General features: G+C 43.0%; 2 long non-coding RNA genes across 3 annotated transcripts; one reads left to right on the top strand and one right to left on the bottom strand.

Moving 5' to 3' along the window:
* Positions 1–209: 209 nt before the first annotated feature.
* LOC116270770 lies at positions 210–4093 on the bottom strand. Its single transcript, XR_004178966.1, has 3 exons — positions 3223–4093; positions 2361–2519; positions 210–342 (listed from the first exon to the last, which is right to left on the bottom strand). It is a non-coding gene; the product is annotated as an uncharacterized LOC116270770 (long non-coding RNA).
* On the top strand, positions 4093–27766 carry LOC116270769. 2 transcript variants are annotated; one of them, XR_004178964.1, is made up of 4 exons: positions 4093–4259; positions 7356–7502; positions 14131–14208; positions 22608–27766. It is a non-coding gene; the product is annotated as an uncharacterized LOC116270769 (long non-coding RNA). The 2 variants fall into 2 exon arrangements; XR_004178965.1 differs by lacking the exon at positions 7356–7502.
* Positions 27767–27998: the final 232 nt, after the last annotated feature.

Here is a 27998-nt window from a genome sequence, read left to right as displayed (position 1 = left end):
CTCTTAGATTTATTGGGAGGGTTTGATGCACAGAGAAGGAAGAAACCCATCCCAGTGGAGGGTGTGGGTAGGGGACTGCAATCAATGACAAATTCGTAGAGGAGGAGCTGTTTATATCCAACTCTGAAAACAGGTTGAAGCTGAATGGGATTGAAGAAGAGGGGGCCCCTTAAGAGAAAAGCCCTAGAGACCAGCCCCTGCTCCTCCCACCCCAACAAGTCCCCTTCAGCATCTTCCATCCAGGCCCTGTCAGCATCCTGTCCTTTCCTCTGGGTTCAGGAAACCAAAGTCCTCCAAGAAATGCAGCCGCTTCAGTAACAAGAGAGAACTGTCTTCTTCAGACTGAGGAGGAATTTGGGGTTTGGTTCAGGTCCATTGAAAAGCACAGTCGGAATAAAACATGGGGGTAGCAGATATTCAGAGGGTAGGAGGGGACTCTCTCTTATGGCCAGCTTCAGACAGCCTGTGGCCATGGCTCCCTGGTCAGCAGGAGACCATGTTGCATGGGGACCCCTGGGCAGGCACTGGGAGGGAGGCCTGAGGTGTGGCTGCTGCCGTGTCACAGCTACTGCTCTTTCCTGCAGTGACAACCTGTCCTGCCCACTAAGCCTCTATCCCAGTAGGCCAGCAACACCCTCAAGGCTAAGAAGATCAGGCCATGAAGAATCCCAGGGCCAATGAGTGCCCAGGTGGTGGGGCAGAGTGCCTCAGGGCTCAGTGAAGTTTGGGCTGAGCGTGGCTCTGGGATTCCAACTCCACCGTGACCAGCACTGTGATTGGGGCAGCCTCACTGCTCTGGAACTTGAGGCACCATTGTCATAAATATAAAACACCCTTCCAATCCTTTTTGTTTTTATCTTCCTCTGTAATCACCATGTACTACTGCTCTGTTAGTGTTTTTATTCAAATTAATAAACATATGTTATACAGTGTGTATCATTGTTCCTCATGATTTCTACACCATACTGTATGATTCCAGTCATATGAGGTACTTATGTTAGTTCCATTCATAGAAACACAAGGTAGAAGAGTGGATCCCAGGGGCTATAGGGAGGGTAACAGGGAGGTATTTAATGGGCACAGTTTTGGTTTTGCTGAATGAAAATAAAACATTTCCCATGAATGTGGATGATGGCTGCAAAATAATGTAAATGTACTTAATTCTTTTGAACTGCACACTTAAAATTTGTTAAAATGGTTAATTTTATATATATTTTACCACAATATAAAAATACTTAAAAAATAAACAGACTATAGCTATATGCAACAACATGAATGAATATGACAAATACAATGTCTCATAAAAGAAAGTTGATGTAAAAGTATATATACTATATAATTTCATTCATATTAAATCCAAAAATCAAACAAAACTGAGGTTCTGCTTCTACTCCTTGTGGAGTGGCTTGGTGAACTAACACTCTTACAAGTAACAAACATGAAACCAGGATACAATACTATATATTATTATAGAAATCCATCTACATATAATAGAAACATGATATATGTATGAATAAGAACTAAATGAGGATTTCAGCTGTGCCCCACTGTAGGGGATATAGGTAATAAAGTTTCAATTCAGCCCAGTAACACCTTTTAAGTTTGTAGTACACAATTTTGCAATTAGTGAGACCTGTGAAGAAACATGAAAATGTAATCCATACACAAGATAAAATGCTGGCAGTAGAAGCTACCCCAATATATCCAAGATATTGTAATCAGAAGACAGGGATTTAAAGGCAGCTATTATACATGCGTTCTTGGGGATAAAGGAAAATATTTGCATTACAAATGAACAGATGTGAAACTTCAGCAGAGAAATGGAAATGATGTATATAAAAAAAGAACCACATAGAAAAATAACGAGATGAAACAATATTTTGAGCTTTTCCACAGATTAGAAACAGAAGACACAGCAATAGAAATGATTCAATCTGAAGAAAAGAATGTAAAGAAAATAGAGCCTTAGAGGCCTGTGGGATAATTGAGTCTGAGAAAGAGGAGAGAGACAGACAAATCAAATGAGGTACAAAATAAATCACCAACTGGTAAGTGAATACTTTTAAAAAATTTTCCAAGACCTTAATTTTTACATACAAAAGACCAACAAATCCCCCAAAATAAATACAAATAAATACAAATAAAATAATACCAAGGCCACATTGTGACTGTGGAAACTGGCAGGGTAGGGCTTTCAATTGACTTGTAATGATTTCTAATATTTACTATTTATAATAATGGAAAGTAGAGGTTTTTTTGTTTTGTTTTTTTCCTTGGAGAGTCTGACTTAGGCACAGATGACTGACAGGTATTAAAGGCAGATGACTTTCCAGCCTTCTCTTACATTTTCTATTTGTTACCTTGGAAATTATTTGTTTCTTCGAAATCCTGCAGTAAAATTAATGCTCCAGAAAGATGTCCCAGGGAGAGTCTGCTCTGCTGCATCCACCCTGCATGGAGCTGAGGCTGTGCCTACACTAGTTTCAGAAGTGTGTAGTTGTGGAGTACTTAGAGTTAACCTGAAAAAGTAAATGGAAAAAATGGATTCAGATAATTATCACTGTTAAGTTCCACCAGCAAAGTATTGAAAGTGGTTATACAGGGATATTTAAAAAGCAAAATTAAAAGATTTTCTAAGGGAGCCCTATTCACAGCAGAAATGCAGACACTGAACATGACCTCACCAAACTTCCCTTATGTGTTGGGAGGGACCAAGAGGCCTTCTGGTCTTGCTGGCCTGCGTTAATTATGGCAGAGAAGTCCATAGGAGTGAAATGGGAAAAGTTTACTTGTCCCTTTTGCAGGTTGTGCGATGGGGGTGTGACTTGCTTTTGCAGTGCCCTGCTGCTCAAACCTCTAGGGGCGCATACAGAGGGGCAGGCTATGGGGCTCTGACCCCATAGCAGTGATCTATCGGTGAATGTTTACAGCTGAAGCCCCAGTAGACGTGTGTTACAGCTCTTTTAGTTTAGCTGTCCGTAGGCGACTTGTGCTAGTCAGCTCAATTAGACCCCTGCTTTACTGGAAGGACAGACGGCTTTATGTATCCCGGGGTTCTTGCCTTGGCATACTGGAAAGAACTGGATCACATGTGGGCTTGGAGAATACGCGCGAGGTTTTATTGAATGGAAGTAGCTCTCAGCAGATGGGGGAGGCAGAAGGGAGATGGTTTTCCCCTGGAATTGGACGCCCAGGGGGCCTGGCTGTCTGGCCAAACTTTACCTCCTTCTGCCGGTAGATAGCCTGTTGGCCTGCTGGAGTCTGTCCTGTGCTCTTCCACAGAGTTCTCCCCTCCATGCCCAGAGGATGTACAGTCACCTGTGTGTCTGCCTGTTAGGAGCCTCAGGGTTTTTATAGGCACAAGATGGGGGCGTGGCAGGCCACGGTGGTCTTGGGAAATGCAACATTTGGGCAAGAAAGCAAAAATGCTTGTCCTCACCTAGTTCCGCGGGGGCGGAGCCCCAGCCAGGGACCATCCCCTCCTCTAACCCTCACTTCCCTTCCCCCGTCCGTATCATTTAAAGGGACCACGCTCTTCCCTTCCCAGCAGTTCCTTTCCTTATCATTAGGACCCCAAGACCTGGGAACCAGCCCGGGTAGGGGTCAGTGGTGGATGTGGCCCCAAAAGCAGCTTAGGGGGTCCTTTCCTTGTGGCTGTTTCTTGACTGGATGGAGCAGTGTTCAGGCCTTTCCCCTGTGACGTTTTCTCCTAATAACGTCACAGGCATTTCTCCCGTGACTTTATTACAGCGGCTGGAGCGTCCCTGTGAGAGGCCTGACCTAGGTGTGGGGGGTGCAGCCAGACCAGGGTGCTCCTGGGGTGCAGAGGATTCGTGGCAGCACGGAGAGTCAGAGGGAAAGGTGACTTTGGAAAGGCAAGTGCCAGGTTACTAGGACCGTGTATATTCACTTCTGGCAGTGAAATGACGGTTTCAGACACTATGAGGGAACTTCCCGGGTAGGATACAAGGAAACCCTGCAGCTGCCAGGTCCACGGGCTGATAGCCCCACCTCTACGGAAGGGGCTACACAGCGCATGCCCAAAGGGCGTGTCAAGGGGGCGGGGCGAGAAGGAAGGGGCGGGGTTGAGGGAGGGGTGGGGCAGACGAAAGGGGACGTGTGAGCCCACTTACTGAAGGATCAACATTATCCACGGCAACCCTGAGGAGGCTGTGAGAGTCTCTGGGGTCCTTGCCGGCCTGCAGAAAATCAAGCTTTGAGCGGTAACCTTCGAAGAGACACAGTGTCACAATTACAAGGTGAGACCAGATGCCCTGGCCCCCCTGTCTCCTCGCAGGCAGGAGAGGTTTGGGAACACCCAGGATTCCCTCAGCAAGGCAGAACTGCACTGGACGCATTGAAGCGTGGTTTGAAAAGCGGGACCTTCGTATGGAATGTTGGGAGTTGTAGTATCAGTTCTACTCCCAGCCTGTTGGTTCTAGGGCTGCAGACTGTAATGTCAGCATGCATTGGGTTTGGATATGAGACTGAAGCGTCCAGGTGAAGAGTTGGCATTGCCTCTACCTACGGAGAGAGGACACCTGTAGGCTGCACGACTGACTGTGAATTTAGGAGGAAGAATTCTGTTGGCTTCGTTTTCTAATTATCTCCAGTTGCTCTGTCTCTCCAGTTTCACCTCCAGCTGCACACACTTCCCAGTCCTTGTCCTTCTTTGCCTGTGTTGTGGGTACAGCTTTCTCACTCCTCTCCCCACCCTAGGTTATCTCACACGGCACCTTGTTATTCTGATGTGTAGTTTCAAATTTTACTAATGCAGTGAGAAATGGTTTTCAGTGGGAGAGTGTGAGGCCGTTTACAGGCTTTAAATACAACTTTTGACCGCTTAATTGAGAAAAGAGAAAAGCAGTGTCAATGATGACACCTCAGGGCTGTTAGGATGACCCTTACCAAAAACACCAATGATAACAAGTATTGATGAGCATGTGGAGAAGAGGGAAGCCCTGAACACTGTTGGTGGAAATGTACAGTAGTACAGCCATTCTGGAAAATGGTATGAAGGTTCTTCCAAAAACTAGGAATAAAAGTACCATATGACCAGACAATTTCACTGTTGGATACATATACAGAGGAATTTAAACTAGTCTGTTGAAGAGATATCTGTATTCTCATGTGACACTAGTCAAGATATGGAAACAATTCCTAAGCGTCCATCAGTGAATGAATGAATAAAAAAAACCATGGTTCATAGACACAATGGAATACTATTTAACCTTAAATATAGAAGACAAATATGTCATTTGTGACAACATTTATGGAACTGGAGAATATTATGCCAAGTGAAATAAGCCAGGAACAGAAGGACAACTATTGTATGATGTCACTTATATGTGGAATCAAAACAGTCCATCTCACAGAAACAGATAATAGAGATCAAAAAGGTGGTTGCCATAGGCTGGGGCAGAGGGAAGGAAGAAATGGGAAAATAGAAGATGTTTATGGAAGGATACGAAGTTTCAGTTAGAGTGGAAGAATCAGTGATCTATTGCACTGCATGGTGACTGCAGTTAATAATGATACATTTGGCTGGGGATGGTGGCTCACACCTGTAATCCCAGCACTTTGGGAGGCTAAGACAGGTAGATCACCTGAGGACAGGAGTTTGAGACCATCCTGGCCAGCATGGTGAAACCCCATCTTTACTAAAATTACAAAAATTAGCTGGGCATGGTGGCGGGTACCTGTAATCCCAGCTACTTGGGAGGCTGAGGCAGGAGAATTGCTTGGGCCTGGGAGATGGAGGTTGCAGTGAACCGAGATCACACCGCTGCACTACAGCCTGGGTGACAGAGCGAGACTCCATCTCAAAATAAATGAAATATTTTTCTAAATTAAAAAATACATCTTTAATGTTCTCACCACACACAAAAAATGATAAATTGGTGAGGTTATATGTTAATTAGCTTGATTGAATGTTTCTATACTGTATGCATATATCAAATCATCATGTTGTATCCCATAAATACACAGAATCAATATTTGTCAATTTATAGAAAAGACAAAGCCATGGGACTTGCAGTGAGTTCTGGTCCTGGTGATATTGATCTAACTTCAGCCACCACCTGGTGACCAACTTCAGGGTGGGTAAAAAGCATAGGAAAAAAAACTCATAGAAGTGAGAAGTGGCCATCTTACTTCTGGAGCCAAAATCTCTTGGGGTCTTGGAAAACAGGTCTGCTCTATGAAAATTAAAGGATGACTTTAAGACATATTCAGCAGCTTGGCTTAATTGTGGCTAAAGGAAATGTCCACAGCAGATCTGTCTTTACTTCACTTGCTTTTTAGAGTAAGAAGTTGTTTCAGCCATAGTAGTTTGGTTTAGTCTGTATTGAAAATCCTAAATAACCTAAAATAGAAAAAAGAAATGAAAAGAAATTGCAGATGTATAGAGTATATTATACATGCTTTTAAATTTATCCTGTGATGAGAAGTAAAAAATGTATTGGGTTTTGATATCCTAAACTCAGCCCTCAGCCATTTCCCCAAATTATTTCAAGTTTTTTCAAGACACTTCAGAGCCTTTCTCCAGAGGAGCTTGTTTCCATTGTTGAAAAGTACTAGACTGGCCGGGCACGGTGGCTCACGCCTGTAATCCCAGCACTTTGGGAGGCCGAGGCGGGCGGATCACGAGGTCAGGAAATCGAGACCATTCTGGCTAACACGGTGAAACCCCGTCTCTACTAAAAATTAAAAAAAAAAATTAGCCGGGCGAGGTGGTGGGCGCCTGTAGTCCCAGCTACTTGGAAGGCCGAGGCAGGAGAATGGCGTGAACCCGGGAGGCGGAGCTCGCAGTGAGCCGAGATCGTGCCACTGCACTCCAGCCTGGGCGATTGAGTGAGACTCCGCCTCAAAAAAAAAAAAAAAAAAAAAAAAAAAGGAAAGTACTAGACAGATGCACAGGAATCCTGCTTCTACTGCAGAATTGTCACTCTCCAGAACATCGAAGACCTAGGGAAGCTGCATGAGTCATGTGATCTATGGAGGTCCATAGGCTTTGGAGTCAGGCAGAGTTGATCCTGAGTCCTAGTCCCGCCTCTTAGGAGCTGTACAGCTTAGGAAAATTCTTTGACTTGAAACGGTTATATACAAACCTCATCTGTAAGAAAATGCGTTATGCTACTAATTGCAAAAATGGCAGCAATTCTTCATCCCTCCCTCTATTCATGTTCTTTGCAAGGTGCTTCTACAGCTGCACCCATCAAAAAGTGGAATCTGTTTTCTAATCATTGGATCTGGCTGGCTGTATTTGCTGTGGCGGATAGAAAACTGTGAATATGACAGTGTGCTAGCTTTGTGCCTGTGCTCCAAAAGTTGTGAATGTTTCTGTTTTTCTGTAGGAATCCTTCAATTTCCATGAGAACAAAGCCATGTTAGCCTGCTGGAAGTGGAGATACCACAGGGAGGAGAACCATGGTGCCCCAGTCAAGAGCCATTTCACCTCCAGAAACTGTGTAGTCAACCAGAGCTGTGTAATCAACCAACAGGTGACTATACAAGCCTGAAGGAGATGAGAAGAATGGCCCAGCTAAGCCCAGCCTAAATGGCTAACCAGGTCAATCATGAGCTAATTAAGATTTGAGGGTAGTTTGCTAATGCAACAATAGCTAACTAACATATACACCCACTACAACAGAATGCTAGGATTCAAGGACAGGTTAATTAAAAGTTACCTGGCAAACAGTAGGCACTCTACAAATACTGATTTTTTTCCCCCTCCTTTAAAAGTTTGATCTCTCCTTAGATGGTGTTGAGTAATACAGAAATGGCAGGTATGCATGTGATTGGTGCTTAAATGCACACAGTTCCCCATACCACAAGAGGAAACACAACCACAGTCCGATCATTAGGACCAACAGCAAAATAAGTTTGCCTTTAATCTATTCACTCCATATCTAAACTTTGATGAAGCCCGTGGACATACCTGAAGACATGGGGTTTCCTTCTTCTGGGCACCATCATCCTTTGATCAGTGTCTGATCTGTAAAACAGGATCCCCCTTAACTCCACCAAGCAGCAGATGGGAAGTAGTAATCTACCTGTGATACTTTCTGCTTGCAGCCCACTGCTCTCTCAGGTTACCATTTTCAGATGTTGCAAGGTTGGGGTACTCCCTTGCCTCTGAAAGAGAATGGCGGTGGGGAGGGGTGGGTGTGGTTCAGCACTCAGAGCTTCATTTCAATGTGGCAGCCACTGACCATTGGGATCACTAAGCCTCTGGAATGTGGCTGGTCTGTACTGAGATCTGCTGGAAGTTTAAAATACAGAGTTTTATGGCCTTTTTCTTTGTGTGTGTGTGTGTGTGTGTGTGTATGTGTTTAAAAATGGCTTTTAGTTGTATGTCATTGCATATTCCTAATACAGTGATTTCCTGAGATCACAGTATTTTGTAAACATAAGATTTACATTTTAATCATACCCAAAGGTTATTTTTCTTTCTTGACAGAATTACTTTTCTTCCAAAAATTAGTCAAGTGTAATTTTGCCCAATATGTAATGCGTACTAGAATTAAAGCCTATGAAACTAAGTAGTAGTGGCAGATGCAATTATCAAACTTTCCATTTGAACACATTCCCTTTCAAATTTAACTTCTTATTTCACCGCATTTAACAACATTACTTTCTTTGAAAATTACCCAGTTAAGCAGTTAATAGTTTTCCATAAGATGGTACAGGCCACTAGCATTAACCAAGCAGTTGCCAAGATGTCAAGATGCCTGCAATCTAATGAGATGGAGAAATCTACAGATGCCCACAGCAAACCCTGCAAAATTCCAGGTTTGCTCATGTTTCAGCGGAAAGCTTTACAACAGTTCCTTTTATCTCACTGTTTGCTTTCTGTATAGGGTGGGGCTTTCTTTAGCGATGCACACAACTTTGCAGTACTGTGAGAGTATCAGGAAAATGTCCTAATCTGGCTTGCCCGACCTCTCACCTCTGGTGCTCTACATCATGGTGCTTTTTTGTCACCTTGTATTGCCAAGTGAGACTGCCCACTCAGAGCACTAGGCAGCGCAAGAAGGCCAACACTGACCCTCAGGGGCGAGATTCCAGGAGGCTGAAATCTCGAAGGGTGAGGCGTAAGGGGAACTGGGGGTCCGTGGCCGTGAAAGATGCTGAGTTTGCAGCTGCTGCTGCCCGATGATGGCATTCAAACAGGTGCCATGGTAACCTGTGTGGCACGTTCGACAGCCTGGGCCATCTGTCGTTGATGTTCCCATCCCAGAAATGGGATGACTTGTGCACAAATTGTATTCAATCTCTTGGCGATTAGAGTCCGTTTACGCGTTTCAATGTTTAATCCATGTGACATTTTATAATAGCGCCTCTGCATTTGACTTTTCACTTGCCAGTTTCTCATATTTTACTTTAAGGCTGTGGTACTGTGCTTACAGAAACTGGAATTCCTCTTTAATCCTGTCCAGGGACCCAGGGACAGTGAACTGCAGCCTGGTGCCGCGTCGGGTGCCTGATCTGCGGAAACATCGCTCTGGCGGCTGCCGGGGTTCTGCCCGGGGCAGCTCAATTCTCCAGTCAATTTCCAACTTTAGTCCCGCCGACGAAAATTAAGCAGGGAAGCCGGGCAGAAGCAGGTAGCGCAGGCTGTGCGCTTGGCTCGGTGCACCTGCCACTCTGCCCCGCGGCTGCTCCTGCTCCCGTAGGTACGGGCTCCCTTCCTCAGGGCCACATCGCTGGGTGCCCTAGGCCCATCTGCTCCAAGAACGTGTGCGGCGATGCCGGGCCCCGGGGCACTGTGCCCTGGGTCTGCGCTCCAACCCCCGGAGCTCAGCAGCCAGGAAGGGAAGATGGCGACGCGGTGACTCCAACCGCACAACCCTGGGCGATCTGCGTGTGTGTCGCCAGTCCTGGGCAAACCCCGGCGGGCTGCTTTTCTTTCTTTCTTTTATTATTATTATTATTATTATTATACTTTAAGTTCTAGGGTACATGTGCATAACGTGCAGGTTTGCTACATATGTATACTTGTGCCATGTTGCTGTGCTGCACCCATCAACTCGTCAGCACCCATCAACTCGTTATTTACATCAGGTATAACTCCCAATGCAATCCCTCCCCCCTCCCCCCTCCCCATGATAGGCCCCGGTGTGTGATGTTCCCTTTCCCGAGTCCAAGTGATCTCATTGTTCAGTTCCCACCTATGAGTGAGAACATGCGGTGTTTGGTTTTCTGTTCTTGTGATAGTTTGCTAAGAATGTAAACTAGTTCAACCATTATGGAAAACAGTATGGCGATTCCTCAAGGATCTAGAACTAGATGTACCATATGACCCAGCCATCCCATTACTGGGTATATACCCAAAGGGTTATAAATCATGCTGCAATAAAGATACATGCACACGTATGTTTATTGCGGCACTATTCACAATAGCAAAGACTTGGAATCAACCCAAATGTCCATCAGTGACAGACTGGATTAAGAAAATGTGGCACATATACACCATGGAATACTATGCAGCCATAAAAAGGATGAGTTTGTGTCCTTTGTAGGGACATGGATGCGGCGGGCTGCTTTTCTTCGTTCTTCTGGTCCGCCTCCTCTCCGGGTTTTCCTGGCGGCAGCGGCGGCGGGGGACGAAGTGCTTTCAGCTGGCGCCGCGGCCCCGGCTAACCTTACACAAGCAAACCCAACGTTTTAGGGGCGACTCCCCCAAGGCCCGGTTGCGCCTTCGGCCTGGTGGTCGCGGGCTCCCGGGACGCGGCAGGGTGCGAGGTTGAGGCCGCGGCGGAGGCTCCCCGTTGGTTAGGGAGGCATGACAAGGCGGGGAACGCGTAGAGGGCGCGCGGGGAGGCGACTCCGCACGCCCGGTGCGACCAGCACTTGGCGTTCTCTGAGATTGTACAAGCCCTCCTGGCGCGACGGGGCTACTCCGCGGAGGGCAGTCCCGCAGCTGCCCGCTGCTCCTCCAGCCCCGAATGCATCAGGGCCCTGGAGGGGCTTGAAGGAAAGGCTTTTATAAGGTTCATGATAAAGCAAACCACATTCAGTAATTCATTGGGTGCAGTTATGTATTCACCTTATTTGGACGATCCAGGTGGAAATTTCCTGGTTGTGTAATCAGAGGTTAATTGATAGTTTGTGGGTGATTGAACCTGAATCTTCTTTCAAGTTAGTAATTTACAAGAAAATGCATTAGCGTTAAGTTTTGGTTTTCTTAGGTAGAAACCCAGGGCACTACAGCCACTTCAGTCTAACTCACTCCTATTTAATTATTTTAATACTCCACAGTGGGGAAATGTTTTCCTTGGCATTTTCCATATGTTTGGCAAACAGGATCTCCAATCCACCACCCTGTTTGCTCAGTCTAACTCTTCTAAGGCTGGCAGTAAAATCCTAAATTTCCAGTTTCCTCCCCATACTCCCGAATGCCAACTTGAAAGATAACGTAAAATAGTTTCACAGAAGCAAGAAGGAAGCAGAATTGAAAATAATTAAATGTTTGGTTTCATATTCCATTTGTTAAAAATTATTTACTTTTTTCTTTCTCTGTGTATGTGTACTAAGTTTCTGAGGTCTGTTTATTTCTTTTGGGTGATTTCAAACGAAGTTTTAGCGGTTTTACTTAAGAATGCCACCACAAAGAAATAAAATATTTTCCATTATGGCTGTAGAAAATGCATACATTTCCAGAAAAAAAAGTCTAGTAGATAAATTGATAAAGCACAAAGATTCACTAAAACATCAATTGGTCTTTCTTTGCAAGGTGAGGGATTTGTTTCTACTGACAGTCGTAGTTCTTTAGTTTGTTTTTTTTGTTTTTGTTTTCTGTACTTTGAGGATTAATGCTAAATTCTATAGGACAACCTTGACAACACCTAGAAATACTCAAATAGGACTATCTGCTTACTGAATAGTGTACTATAAAAATAATAATTAAATGGAATTTCTTTTGCCTGAAAGAAATAGACATGTGTCTCTTTGCATAAAGGTACTAATCTCATTGATAGGGCTTCCTCATGAGCTCATCAATTCTAGTTACCTCCTAGAAGTGCTCCGTCTTTTTTTTTTTTTTTGAGATGGAGTCTCACTCTATCGCCCAGGCTGGAGTGCAGTGGAGCGATTTCAGCTCACTGCAACCTCTGCCTCCCGTGTTCAAGCGATTCTACTGCCTCAGCCTCTTGAGTAGCTGGGATTACAGGCGCCCACCACCATGCCCAACTAATTTTTGTATTTTTGGTAGAGATGAGGTTTCACTATGTTGGCCAGGCCGGTCTCGAACTCCTGACCTCAGGTGATCCACCCACCTCAGCCTCCCAAAGTGCTGGCATTACAGGCATGAGCCACCGCATTCAGCCAAAGTGCCTCCTCTTAATATCATCGCATTGGGGTTAGGATTTGATCATATGAATTTTGGGGGATATATAAACATTCGCTCTATAACACTGTCTAACAGTTCTCTATGATATCTTGACTAAAGACATCGGTCTTCTCTTTGAGTTTTTAGAAGTAGTTTTTCTAAAACTCATCAGTAAAAACAAACAGTTGTGAATTTCATGGAACTTAAGACGCTAGACCTGTTTAGGAAAACTTGCATCATGGTGATGTTCAGTTCTCTTTCTAAGAACATATACCATCTTTCCATTTATTTCATTATACTTTGATGTCTTTTAATGTATACTTTTTATTGTATAATTATTTTATAAATCATTAGAGATATTTTAGGACTTCAAAAAATTGGTTTTAATGGGTTATGTTATCTTTAAAATTTTACTTCAAAGTCTTGGTAGCAATTGAAAATGCACTGAGCTTTGTATATTGAGTTGGCATCACAAAATCTTATTACAAATATCACATATAAGGAAAATACAGATATTTGCACAGTCAACGTGCACTGTAAATGGTACATCCACGTGAAGAAAACCAGGCAAAGACTTGGAAAACGTCTACACATGCTCTGCTTGAAATAATTTTGTTGTTGTTGTTGAGATGGAGTCTTGCTCTTGTTGTCCAGGCCAGAGTGCAATGGCATGATCTCGGCTCACTGTAACCTCTATCTCCTTGGGTTCAAGTGATTCTCTTGCCTCAGCCTCCTGAGTAGCTGGGATTACAGGTGTGTGCCACCATGCCCCACTAATTTTTGTGTTTTTAGTAGAGACAGCGTTTCCCCATGTTGGCCAGGTTGGTCTTGAACTCTTGACCTCAGGTGATCCACCTGCCTTGCCCTTCCAAAGTGCTGGGATTACAGGTGTGAGCCACCTTGCCTGGCCTTGAAATCACTTTTCAAGGTTGAGTTGTCCAATTTCTCTGCAGATAGAGTCAGCATTGTTAATTGTAAAATGCTTTGCTTGCTTTTCTTCATACGTTTATAACCTGTGTATGCATCTCTATGTTAATATGCTTTATTTTTACATGTGTTTATGAAAATGTTATTCTGTATGTGATATTCCTTTTTGCACAGTTGTTAATCTTTCATGGAATGGTCATTTATTTGGTTTCTAATTTAATATATTTTATTTTTTAGGGTTATTTTAGGTTTACAAAAAGTTTGATCAGATAAATTAGTACCCATATACTCCTCTTTAACTCATAGTTTCCTCTATTTTTAATGTCTTACATTTGTATAGTACATTTACTACAATTGATGAACCGATATATTATATTTGATGGGGTTGAGAATAGATGAAGCAATAGATTGTTAAATAAAGTTCATACTTCACATTAGGGTTCACTCTTTGTGAACAATTTCATCACAGTTATATGGGTTTTGAAAAATTCATGTGTCATATATCCGTCATAGTGTCATACAGATGAGGTTTACTACCCCGAAAATCCCATGTTCTACCCACTCATCACTCTTTTCCCTTTCCTTTTGCCCTCTTTTTCTCTGAAATTTCTGGCAACCATGGATCTGTTTACTGTTTCCATAGTTTTACTTTTTCAGAATGTTATTTTTTAGCTTTCCCAGAAAATCGTTTTGTATGTAGCCTATTAGACTGGGTTTTTTTTAAAAAAAATATATACTTAACAATATGCATTTAAGGTCTCTTCATGTCTTTTTGTGGCTTGATAGTGCAGTTTCTGGATAATATTTTATTTTATGGGTATTCAACGGTTCACTCATTCACCTATTAAAAGGTATATCTTGATTGCTTACAGTTTTTGGCACTTATTAACAAGATTACTATCAATATCCCTGTGAAGACTTGTGTGGACATCAGTTTTTAACTCATTTAGGTAAGTACCCAGCCATGCAGTTGCTAAACTGAATGTTTATCTTTGTAAGAGCACGCCAGACTGTCTTTCAAAGTGGCTTTTTATCTTTCTTTCATAGGAAAAATAAATGAGATTACCTGTTGCTTTGCATTTTCTCCAGTATTTTTGTGTTAGTGTTTTGGGTTTTAGCCACCCTGCTAGGTATACGGTGGTACCTCATTGTTTTAATTTGCAACTCCCTAATGACATGATGTTGAGCTTATCATATGCTTATTGCTTTCTATCTTGGGTGAGGTGCCTTTCCAGATATTTTGACCATATTGTAATTGGTTGATTGTTTTCTTTCTGAGTTTTAATAGTTCTTTGTATATTTTGACTACCAATTATTTATCAAGTGTGTTTTTTGAAAAATATCTTGTTCCAATCTGCGGTTGTCTTTTCATTCTCTTAATGGTATCTTTTGCAAAACAAAATTAATTCCAATAAAGCCCAATTTATTAGTTTTCTTTTTCACAAATCATGCATTTGGCATTGCATTTAAAACCTTATTGCTGCACCCTAGGTGGTTTGTGTTGTCTTCTAGAAGTTTCAAATTGTGGATTTTATGTTTAGATTTATGATCATTTTGAGCTAATTTTGTGAAAGTTGTAAGGTCTATGTCTCCTTTATTTTTTGTTGTATGGATGTTCAGATGTCAAACAATAATTGTTGAAAGAATTATATTTTTTCCATTGAATTTCCTTTGCTCCTTTTTCGAAGATCAGTTAACTGTATTTATGTGCATTTATTTCTGGGTTTTCTGTTCTATGGTGTATTTGTGTATTCTTTTTCAAATAAAACACTGTCTTGATTACTCTAGCTGTATTAAGTCTTGAAGTGAGATAATGTGAATACTGTCAATTTGTTCTTCACTATTCATTGACATTCTGGAGCTTTTGCCTTTCTGTTACCAGTTGAGGGTAGTTGTCCAGCTTCTTGGCATTTTGAACAAAGAATTGGACAAAATGCACATATAAAACAAGGCAGCAAAAGCAGAGATTTATTATAAATGAAAGTACACACCAGAGGGTGGGTGTGGTCTGGAAAAAACGGCTCAAGAGTGTCAGTTACAGAATTTTCTGGGGTTTAAATACCCTCTAGAGGTATCCCATTGGTTCACTCTATGCAAATGAAGTAGTTTGGCCGACGATGAGTCTGATTGGTTGTGGGAGGGGAACAATAGGCCCACGACCAGTCTGATTGGTTATGGGAAGGAACCAAATGGGGGTACTTTAATTTTTCAACTGCCATGTAGAAGAAGGAGGGTGTGAAAAGAGAGTGGCCTCTCCTATCCAAATTAGCATGAATCAACCTTAGGTTCCCTGTCTCCAGACACTATTCTGCCTCATTTCTATATAACCTTTAGAATCAGTTTTTTGCATAAGTTGTTAGAATTTTTGTTGGGATTGTGTTGAATCTATAATTCAAATCCAGGAGACCTAACCTTAAAACAATATTGAGCCCTCCTATCCATGACATAAAGTGTATTTCCATTTATTTAGACTTTCTTTGATTCTTTTCATTAGAAATGTATACTTTTTGTCAAAAGGTCTTTGTTATATTTCTACATAGGAGCTTGTTTCTCTCTGTTTTTCTGAGTGTCATAGTAGTGTTGTGTTTTAAATTTCATATCTACTTGTTCTTTTCTGATGTATAGGAAAATGTTTGACTTTTCTATATCAACCACATATTCTACAACCTGATTACTGTTATCTCTTAGTAGTTCCAGGAGTTCTTTGTTTGGTCATTTGCGTTTTTTTATATATAGACAATTATGTCATATGCAAACTAAAACAGTTTTATTTCTTCTTTCATAGTATCAGTGTCTTTTCTCTTTTCTTGCCTTATGTTTTTTCTGCAACTATTAATATAATTAAATTAAAACATAAATTAAATGATTTATGTTGTTTAGTTTTTTGTTGTAATGGATTACATTAACTGACTTTTGAATTTTTAATTAGCCTTTCTTACCTGTAATAATTTTCGCTTGATTGTAATGTGTAATTTTTTTTTTTTTTTTAGATAGGGTCTTGCTCTGTGACCAAGGTTGGAGTGCAGTGGTGTCACCTATTATAGTTCTTTTTATACATTTTTAGATTAAATTCAGTTTGCTACCATGTGGGATATGATAAGGTTTCTCTTCAAATAGCCTGATCAGTCCTTTATTCTTTAATTCACAATACCACCCCCTTCCCTTGCTTTCTCTTTTCTTTCCTTTCTGCTTTTGCTACATGCCCAGGTGTGTCACAGTACCAGGTGTTATCAGTCCAGCTTACATTCCTTTCCTTATTTGGGAAGAAGACTAGCTCTCTAGCTCATCACAGACAATGCTTTCCTCTCTCCTCTCTCTCCCCTCTCTCCCTTATGTGCCCACCTTATCTAAAGAAAGTTCAGGCCGGGCGCGGTGGCTCACGCCTGTAATCCCAGCACTTTGGGAGGCCGAGGCAGGTGGGTCACGAGGTCAGGAGATCGAGACCATCCTGGCTAACACGGTGAAACCCCGTCTCTACTAAAAAAATACAAAAAAATTAGCCGGGCGTGGTGGCGGGCGCCTGTAGTCCCAGCTAATCAGGAGGCTGAGGCAGGAGAATGGCGTGAACCCGGGAGGCAGAGCTTGCAGTAAGCCGAGATCGCGCCACTGCACTCCAGCCTGGGCGACAGAGAGAGACTCCGTCTCAAAAAAAAAAAAATTCAAAAGTTTAGTCAACCGGATCTAGTTTAGATTGTGTGGCCTGACTCCAGCCAATGGGGAAAGGGCACAGGGGCAGATCTGTGTCAGGGATAAAAACTTTCATCCTCCTTTGTTCTAGTGTGCTCTCAGGGCGACTGGCCAAGGAGAAGCACCCCTCTGTACAGAAGTAAATTTGCTTTGCTGAGAAATCCTTCAGTTGAGTGCTCATTTTCCTTAAGACTCCAAGCTTTAGTTCCAACAATTCTTGATGCCTAACGAAGGGTGAGCATTATCCTTTGGGAGGGGTTCTTCGGTCACCCTACCCACGGGGAGACACATCCCACTGTCTAGTCACGGTGGCCTCAGGGGTGGGGGATCAGGACCCACACATTGTGACAAATAAATCCAGGTTCTCAGCAACATGGGGAGGAGAGGCTTGCAAGACTGAGGCGATCAGAGGACCAGGTAACTCTTGTGCACAGACCAAGGTAGGAAACCTCGCAAAAGTGACAAAGTATTTCCTTGGTCAGGACATTTTGGAGGTTGAGAGTGCGTGTGAATGGTGCTAAGCATTATTGTTGTGTGTAACGAGTGAGTCTTCTCTGTGGTCTCATGCTGCCACATATTGGCTTGGGGCAGGAATAGTCAGAGTGGACAAAGTGAAAGAAGGGTTCAAGGAACCTCCAGTAGGTAGAGCTACAGGATAGGCAAGAGACGCCTCTGGGAGGGACTGAGCCTTCACACAGCCACCGAAAAAGGGAGAGAGACACCTCTAATAGGAGAGGTTGGAACCCCCTCTCAAAGCCTTAGTGAGCCTCTGGGACGAGGAGGAAAGAGGAGGAGAAGACACTTCTAGTAGGAGAGGTTGGAACCCCCATAACCTCTGAGACAGGAAACATTTCAAGTAAGACAGGAAAGATAAAGGGTCAAGAGAGTGATGAAATTCCTTCTGATGGTCTCTTGGGGCTTATGTTAAAATACTGGAAAGATAATGAAAGAACTAAACATAAACAGAAGCAGCAGATGATAAAATATTGTTGTTTTATTTGGGTTTGAGAACCCATCCTTAAGCCTTCACTTTTCTGGCCAAAATGTGGGTCTAATGAGGAGTGGATTCAGCTTTTAATCAAACATGTTAATGATAAGAGCCCTGTCTCCCAGGAGAAGATAGATTATGCTCTTGGAGGCAGGGACCTGTCCTCCTTTGCCCTCTAAAATTTGGAGGGAGCAAGCCAGAAACCAACCCCTCTGATTCAGGAAGGGTCCCCATTCCTAGACAACCCACACCCATCAACACATGCAGCCCTCTAGATTATCTTCCTCTATTTAGTGCCCCCGAACCCATTGCTCCAGCTGCTGCTCCAGATCCTCCGGCTGCCGCTCCTCTGGCTGCCATTTCAGGCCCTTCCTCCACCTGTGCCATTTCCTTGGCTGTCCATCCTCCAGCTGCCATTGCAGGTCCCTCCCTGCCTGTGCCATTCCTCTGGCTGCTGCTTCTCCAGCTGCAGCTGCCATGTCAGGCCCCTCCCCCACCTGTGTCCCTTGCTCGTGTTCCATTTCAGCAGCTGCTGCTGCAGATCTCTCATCCGCTTCTGGTGTCCCTCTGACTACTGCCCCACATCCTTCCCTTGCTCATTATGCTCCTCCTCCCTCCAATCCTGACTTTATGGAATTACTATATCCTGAGCCTGTCCCTCCACAACCTATTAAGTAACCCTCCTTAAAGGGGCCTCAAGGTGAGATAGAGGAATGTCAAAAGGATATTCAGAACTTCCCATTTCTCTCCATGTCTAAAGAGCCAGATCCAACTTTTTTCTTCTAAGAGAAGTACCAGAAGGAAGGGGAGCCATTGGTTTTGTAAATGTTCCCTTGATTGGTTCAGAAGTCAAAGTAGCTTAAGGCATTACTAGATAACCCTTATGGAGTAGCAGATCAAATTGATCAATTTCTAGGACCTCAGTTATACACTTGGGTGGAGCTGAGGTCCATCTGGATATCCTCTTTTCAGGGGAAGAACAAAATACGATTCATAGGGCTGCTATGGCAGTTTGGGAACATGAGCACCCTCCTGGTCAAAACGTTCCTCCTGCAGACCATAAATTTCCTGCCTGAGACCCCCAGTGGGATAATAAAAATGTAAATCACCGAGAAAACATGCAGGACCTAAGGGAGATGATAATAAAAGGAATGTGAGAATCAGTACCCTGAACTCAAAATCTTTCTAAAGCATTTGACATACAACAGGAAAAGGATGAAGGGCCCAATAGATTCTCATACAGAATGAGGGAGCAAATGAGACAATATGCAGGCCTCAATTTGGAAGATCCCCTTGGACAAGGAATGTTAAAACTCCACTTTGTTACTAAAAGTTGGTCAGACATTTCCAAAAAACTACAAAAGATAGAAAATTGGGAGGGCCGTCCCCTGAGTGAACCTCTCATGGAGGCTCAGAAAGTATATGTGAGGAGAGATGAGGATAAACAAAAACAAAAGACAAAACTTATGTTATCCACCTTCTAGCAGATGGCTCCAAACTCACATATTTCTAAGCAGAGCTTTCAGGGAGCCAGAAATTATAAGGGGCCTAAACCCTCCTTTAGAGGACCAAAGCCTCCATCCAGAGGGCTGAGGCCCTCATTTAACAAGCCCTCTAAGGGGTATAGGGGAGCAAGGTCAGAGAATACTAAGACTGAAGAGGAAGAAGGACAAGATAGATGCTACAAATGTGGAAGAATGGGCCACTTCAAGGATGTTCTGAACTAAAGAAGGAGAGAGAAACCTTCACACTCATGACTTTTGAGGAATAATAGGGGAGTCAGGGGCTCTGCCTCTTTTATTTTGAGTGCCACCAGGAACCCTTGATAACTTTGGAGGTAGGACCTAAATGTGAATTTATCACCTTTTTAGTCGATTCAGGGGCTTCACGCTGCCCTATTTGTTTCCCTCCACCTGGTCTTACTTGCTCTTTGGAAAAACTTTTAGTCTCTAGGGTAAAAGGGGAAGGATTTAGGCAAAAATTTTGGAAAGCACGCAAGTCAGATATCAAGATCAATTTACTCATATTCAATTTTTATTGATCCCTGAAGCGGGAACTAATCTATTAGGAAGAGACTTAATGCTGAAGTTAGGCATAGGCCTTCAAGTAGGCCCCAAGGGATTCCTCACTTCATTAAACTTACTGCTGTGGAAGAAAAATACATTCATCCTCATGTCTGGTCAAGGGAAGGAAATAGAGGGAGATTCCAAGTCCCTCCGATATATATCAAACTAAAAACTCCTGGGGAAATGGGAGAAAGCAATATCCTATTCCTTTAGAAGGCAGGGTAGGGCTAAAGCCTGTAATTGAAGGTCTCATGAAAGATGGGTTTCTCAAACCCTGTCTGTCTCCTTACAATACCCCAATCCTGCCTGTCAAGAAACCGGATTGGTTGTATCAATTAGTGCAAGACCTCAGAGCTATTAATCAAATAGCCCAGACTACTCACCCCATTGTTCCCAACACCTTACACCATTCTTAGAAAAATTCCTTATGATCTTCAGTGGTTCACAGTAATATATTTAAAGGATGCCTTCTGGGCATGCCCCTTGGCTGAGGATAGCTGAGATATATTTGCTTTCGAGTGGGAAGATCCCCATTTGGGGTGGAAACAATATTGATGGACAGTCCTGCCCCAAGGGTTCACAGACTCCCCCAACCTCTTTGGTTAGATTCTGGAACAAGTACTAGAGAGAGTCATAGTCTCTAAGCAAATATGTCTGCTTCAGTACATGGATGATATCCTCATATCTGGTAAAGATACAAAGGAAGTGGGTGACTTCTCTACACATATTCTCAACCACTTACAATGTGAGGAGTTATGGGTCTCAAAAGAGAAACTTCAATATGTAGAACCCGAAGTTAAATATTTAGGTCACCTAATCAGTGCAGATAAATCAAGAATAGGACCTGAAAGAGTGGAGGGAATTGTTTCCTTACCCCTGCCTCAAACTAAACAAGAACTCAGGAAGTTTTGGGGACTAATTGAATACTGTTATTTATGGATTGACTCATATGCATTAAAAAGTAAACTTTTATATGAAAAACTTACCCAGTGGAATCCTGACTCTCTTGTAGACTTCTGAGGAAATCCATCAGGTTGGAGAATGAAAAAAGATGCTCATATTCGCCCCTGTTCTAGCTCTACCCTCCCTGAAAAAGCCACTTCACCTCTTTGTTAATGTGAATAATGGGGTAGCTTTAGGAGTGCTTACCCAACAGCATGGAGGCCAGTGACAGCCTGTGGCCTTCCTGTCAAAGGTCTTAGACCCAGTCGCTCTTGGGTGGCCTCAATGTATCCAATCCATCATGGCTACAGCTGTGTTAGTTGAAGAAAATAGAAGTTAACCTTTGGAGGAAAATTAACAGTAAGCATGCCCCACCAAGTTAGAACTATCTCAAATCAGAAAGCAAGAAGGTGGATCACTGACTCAATGATTTTAAAGCATGAGGCCATCCTGCTGGAAAAAGATGATTTAATATTAACTACTGATAATTCAGTTAATCCAGCAGGCTTTCTAACAGGGGATCCAGACTTAAAAAGAGAGCATGCATGTTTCGATTTGATTGATTACCATACAAAGGTTCGACCAGACTTGGGAGAAACCCCCTTCAAGACAGGGCAACACTTATTCATAGATGGGTCTTCCCAGGTAATTGAAGGGAAAAGGTGTAATGGGAATGCCATAATTGATGAAACTGTTGAAGAAGTAGAGCTAGGAGGTCTGCCCAGACTCATGAAGTGTTCGCACTCAGCCGAGCTTTAGAGCATTTACAGAACCAAGAAGGAACTATCTATACTGACTCTAAATATGCCTTTGGGGTAGCACATATATTTGGAAAAATTTGGACTTAGAGAGGCTTTATCAATAGCAGAGGCCAAGATTTAGTTCATGGAGAACTAATTGCTTGTATCCTCAACAATCTCCAGTTGCCAGAAGAGACAGCTATTGTACATATCCCGGGGCATCAAAATGACTTTTCTTTCATAAGTCGGGGAAATAGCCTCACAGATCAGATAACAAAACAAGCTGCCATTTCTTGTGAAACACCTGTCTTTTACTTAACTCCATGCCTTCCTTCTCCTACTGCAGTCCCCATTTTCTCTTCCACTGAAAAGGAGAAGTTAGTAAGAATAGGAGCTAAAGAGAACACACAAGGGAAATGGATATTACCAGATCAAAGGGAGATGTTGTCCAAACCTTTCATGAGGGAAGTCTTGTCTCAATTACATCAAGGGACCCACTGGGGACCCTAAGCTATGTGTGATGCGACTCTCAGGATATATGGGTGTACTGAAATGTATACCCTAGCCAAGTAAGTCGCAGACAGCTGCCTAATGTGCAAGAAAACTAATAAGCCCTAAGAAAATTACCTTTAGGAGGAAGGGATGCAGGGCTAGGACCATTCCGGAGTGGACCACTGCACTCCAGCCTGGGTGACAAAGCAAGACTCTGTCTCAAAAAAAAAAAAAAAAAAGAAAAGAAAAAAAAGAAAAGAAAAGGATCAGAACTGCCCCTTGAAAGGATGTTGGTTTATCTCCTTATGAGATGTTATGTGGGTTGCCTTATTTACATTCTACCATTGATGTCCCTACCTTTGAAATCACAGACCAATTCCTCAAAAATTATATACTTAGTCTGTCTTCTACTTTTTCTTTTCTTAAAACCAAAGGTCTCCTAGCACAGACACCAACACTGGAGTTCCTTTCATCAGCATCAACCTGGAGATCACGTCCTCATCAAAGGGTGAAAAGAAGAAAAACTTGAGCCAGCTTAGGAAGGACCTTATCTAGTGTTCCTGACTACTGAAACTGCAATCTGAACAGCGGAAAGAAGGTGGACTCACCACACTCGAGTCAAAGAGGCACTACCGCCACCTTCGGAATCATGGGCCATTGTTTCAGGGTCAAACCCTACCAAATTAAAACTAAGAAAGACTTCACTCTCCTTTACCTATTATACTGTCTTTCCCTCTTTCCTTATTCCAATGCTAGCCATTTCGTTATTAATATAACTAGGTCTGACTCACCCCAAACCATTGTTTTTGATGCTTGTCTTGTGGGGATTTAAAGAACCTTGTGGGGATTTAAAGAACCAAAGGCAACTAGCTTCCTCAGACAAATATCTCTGCCCTGGCCCCCTAGCTTCCTCTGTTGCCTCTAGTTCTCACAGCTGTGATCATCTGCAACCAACACACCATTTCTTTATTCCCACAGCCCGGGAACCTTGCAGTGATTGGGACTACATCCTTTGGACCACTCAAAACCAAGGTTGGACCTCTATGGGGGTGGGGGCATTGTGTCGATCTAAAGCCCCTCCTCCACTTTACCAAAGGAACTGCTTTCCCTGATTGCCAATTCCACCAATGTGATCCTATTCTCATTTCTACTACTACCCCAACCTCCACCGATCCTCGACCTGCCCTCAGTCGCCTCTATGGAATTTGGGCCAATATCAATGGAAAAGATCCTATAGGTATTTTTGAAATATTTATTACTTCTCCTTCTCCTTCCCCACTCCCAATAGCTTCAGCTTTAAATCAGACATCTGTTATTACTATACCTAATGATAGGACTAAGGTGTCAGTTGTAAAAGTAAATGACTTGAAACAAACCTTAGCAATTGAGGCAGGATACAAAGATGCAAATGCCTGGCTGGAATGGATTAAATATTTCATCTGCACTTTGAACAAAAGCGACTGTTACGCCTGTGCACACAGTAGGCCAGAGGCCCAGATTGTTCCCTTTCCACTTGGGTGGTCTCTCTGTCGACTGGACATGAATTGTTTGGTGGCTCTTTTCAAAGACCCCACAGCCTGGGATGATAAATCATGCCACACTCTCTCCTTGCTGTTCCAAGAAATTTGATGCCCTGTGGGTCAGCCCCTGAGGGTCATGCAGCCTCTGCCTCTCAATGCCAGATTTACTTCATGTCTCTCATGACAGGGAAAACTTGACATTTCTCGGAAGCTTAAAGGGATGCAAAGAGCTTAGGCCGTTTCAAGAGCTTGCCCATCAGTCTGTCCTTAGCCATCCCCAAGTGGATGTGTGGTGGTATTGTGGTGAAATTTACTGGACACTCTGCCAAGTAACTGGGGTGGAACTTGTGTTCTAGTTCAACTGGCCATCTATTTCACCCTGGCATTTCATCAACCTGAGAAAGTAGAAGCAAAACGCCATGAATCAAGAGGTTCTGTCTGAGTCCTTTGATCCTCAGGTCTATATAGATGCTATCGGGGTTCCATGAGGAGTGCCCAATGAATTCAAAGCTCAAAACAAATAGCTGTGGGGTTTGAATCTGCATTGTTCTGATGGGTAGCTATCAATAAAAACGTAGATTGGATAAACTACATTTACTGTGATACCCAACCTTGTTTTAACCTGAATTGACTCTCTCTTAGCTGAAAGAGCCAGACAGACTCCATCTTGGCTCCTTCACTTACAGCCCCTTACCTACCCCCTTCCTCAGGAACTTAACTTGTGCAAGCAGACTCGCAGCACATCCAAGGAGGCAATTAAGATACTGTGGCAAGCTATGTCCGCAGTTCCTAGGAATTTGCCTGGTTGATAGCACCCATAGCCCCCAAGTTTGTGTCTGGTTGATAACACCCAAAGCCCCATGTCTATCACCTTGTAATAGATTTAAAACCCCTGTACCTGGAACTTCAGGTCTCACATGCTACATCAATAGAACTGAACCAGGACCTCTCCTGTGTGTGTTGGTTCATGTGCTCCCCCAGGTCTACATGTATAGAGGACCAGAAGGACAACTTCTCATCGCTCCCCCTGAATTACATTCCAGGTTTTGCCGAGCAGCCCCACTCCTCGTACCCCTTCTGACTGGCCTTAGCATAGCCGGATCAGCAGTCATTGGCTGGCTGCCCTGGTTCAGGGAGAAACTGGGCTAATGTCCCTATCTCAATAAGTACATGCTGATTTAAGCAATCTCCAGTCGTCATAAATATACTACATACCCAAGCAGAGTCTCTAGCTGAAGTAGCTCTTCAAAACCGCCGAGGCTTAGATCTGCTATTTCTCTCCCAAGGAGGATTATGTGCTGCTCTGGGACAGAGTTGTTTCTTCTATGCCAATCAGCCTGGAGTCATAAAAGTTACTCTCCAAAAAGTTCGAGAAAACCTAGATAGACACCAGCAAGATCGAGAAAATAACACCCCCTGGTACCAAAACATGTTTAACTGGAATCCATGTCTAACTACTCTAATCACTGGGTTAGCTAGATCCCTTCTCCTCCTATTGTTAGGCCTAGTCTTCGGGCCTTGTATATTAAATTGGTTTCTTACCTTCGTAAAGCAATGCATAGCTTCTGTCAAGCTTATGTATCTTAAAATCCAATATAACCCCCTTGTTATAACTGAGGAATCAGCGATTTGATTCCCCAAAAACACAAGTGGGGAAGGTGGTAGCCAACCTTGTTTTAACCTGAATTGACTCTCCCTTAGCTGAGAGAGCCAGACAGACTCCATCTTGGCTCCTTCACTTACAGCCCCTTGCCCACCTCCTTCCTCAAGGACTTAACTTGTGCAAGCAGACTGAGAGCACATCCAAGGATGCAATTAACTGATAAGATACTGTGGCAAGCTATATCCACAGTTCCAAGGAATTCATCTGGTTGATAGCACCCAGAGCCCCCGTGTTTGTGTCTGGTTGATAGCACCCAAAGCCCCGTGTCTATCACCTTGTAATAGATTTAAAGAGCCTGCACCTGGAACTGTTTGTTTTCCTGTAACCATTTATCCTTTTAACTTTTTGCCTGCTTTAGTTCTGTAAGATTGTTTTAACTAGACTCCCCCCCACTTTCTAAAGCAAAGTATAAAAGAAAATCTAGCCCCTTCTTTGGGATCAAGAGAATTTTGAGCACTAGCCATCCCTTGGTCACTGGCTAATGAAGGACTCCTGAATTTGTCTACAGCATGTGGTGTTTCTCTGTAACTCGCACGGTTACAACATTACCATAACCAACAGCGTTCTGTTAATTGTACTAGAGATGCAATTAGAGGAATAGCTGAACAATTAGAACCCTCCAGTCAAATGGCCTGGGAAAACAGATTAGCATTAGACATGATGCTGGCAGAAAAAGATGGAGTTTTTGTCATGATTGGAACCCAATGTTGTACTTATATTCTTAATAAACACAGCCCCCAATGGGACGATTACAAAAGCTTTACAAGGCCTTGCCTTCCTATCAAATGAGTTAACTAAACTTGGGGATAGAAGATTTCTTTACAGGCCTTACAGTTTGGAGGATGGAAAAGATTAATAACCTCAATACTCACCTCCTTTGTAATTGTCTCAGCTGTACTAATCCTTGTTGGATGATGCCTCATACCCTGTGCTGGAGGAGAAATACAAAAACTTGTTGAAACAACTCTTACCAAAGATTTTTGCAAGCCTCCTCCACCCTATTCAGATGGACTTTTTTTTTTTCTAGAAAATCAAGCCAAACAACACAGCCAGAATATGGTAAAAAAAGGTTTAAAGAGAAAGAGTTATAAAAAGAAGAGGAAAGTTGTGGGATATGATAAGGTTTCTCTTCCAATAGCCTGATCAATCCTTTATTCTTTAATTCACAATACCACCCCCTTTCCTTTCTTTCTTGTTTCTTTTCTTTCTGCTTTTGCTACATGCCCAGGCGTGCCACAGTACTAGGAGTTATCAGTAATGACTCACATTCTTTTCCTTATTTGGGAAGAAGACTAACTCTCCAGCTCATTGCAGACACCCCTTCCCCTTCTTCCCTCTCTCCCTTACTTGCCCACCTTATCTCAAGAAAGTTCAAATGTTTAGCCAACCGGGTCTACTTTAGACTCTGTGGCCTGACTCCAGCCAATAGGGAAAGGGCACAGGGGCAGGATTTGTGTCAGGGATAAAAACTTTCATCCTCCTTTGTTCTAGTGTGCTCTCATGGCAACCGGCCAAGGAGAAGCACCCCTCTGTACAGAAGTAAATTTGCTTTGCTGAGAAACCCTTTGTTTGAGTGCTGGTTTTCCTTAAGACTCAGAACTTTATTCCAACAATTCTCACATTGCTTTCCTTATTTGGGAAGAAGACTAGCTCTCTAGCTCATTACAGACACCCCTTTCTCCTCTCTGCTCTCTCCCGATCTGCCCACCTTATCTAAATAAAGTTCAAATGTTTAGCCAACCGGGTCTAGTTTAGATTGTGTGGCCTGACTCCAGCTAATGGGGAAAGGGCACAGATGTAGGATTTGCATCAGGGATAAAAACTTTCAACCTCCTCTGTTCTAGTGTACTCTCATGGCTACTGGCCAAGTAGAAGCACCCCTCTGCATAGAAGTAAATTTCCTTTGCTGAGAAATCCTTTGAGTGCTTGTTTTCCTTAAGACCCCAAGCTTTATTTCCAACATACTATTTGTTGAGAACTTTTGCATGTATGATCATGAGAGTTCTTTATATGTAGCTTTGTGTTTTTCTAATGTACCCATGTAGCTTTGGCAGTAGGGTGATGATGACCTCATAGCATAAATGTAGAAAGTGTTTACTCTCCAATTTTCTGAAAGAAATTGTAGAGAATAGGTTTCAGTTTTTCCGTGTTTGGCAGAATTCACCTATGAAACCACCTGGGTGTTCTTCCTTTTCTGAACACTTGTTAGTTATGGATTGAATTTTTAAATTGCATACAGGCCTTTTCATATTGTTGTCTCTCCTTGTATGAGTTTTGGAGGCTGTTTTTTCCCCCCAATAATTAGTTCATTTAATCTAATTTATCAAATTTGTGATCATGGAATAGTTCATAATATTTCTTTTTTTTTTTTTTTGAGACGGAGTCTCGTTCTGTCACCCAGGCTGGAGTGCAGTGGCTGGATCTCACTCAGCTCACTGCAAGCTCTGTCTCCCGGGTTTTTGCCATTCTCCTGCCTCAGCCTCCCGAGTAGCTGGGACTACAGGCGCCCGCCACCTCGCCTGGCTAGTTTTTTGTAGTTTTTTTTTTTAGTAGAGACGGAGTTTTACCGTGTTAGCCAGGATGGTCTCGATCTCCTGACCTCGTGATCCACCCGTCTCGGCCTCCCAAAGTGCTGGGATTAT

This window comes from Papio anubis, chromosome 16 (genome assembly GCF_008728515.1).
Source record: "Papio anubis isolate 15944 chromosome 16, Panubis1.0, whole genome shotgun sequence".
In the NCBI taxonomy this organism is placed as follows: Eukaryota; Metazoa; Chordata; class Mammalia; order Primates; family Cercopithecidae; genus Papio; species Papio anubis.
This window is presented reverse-complemented; position numbering and strand designations above follow the sequence as displayed.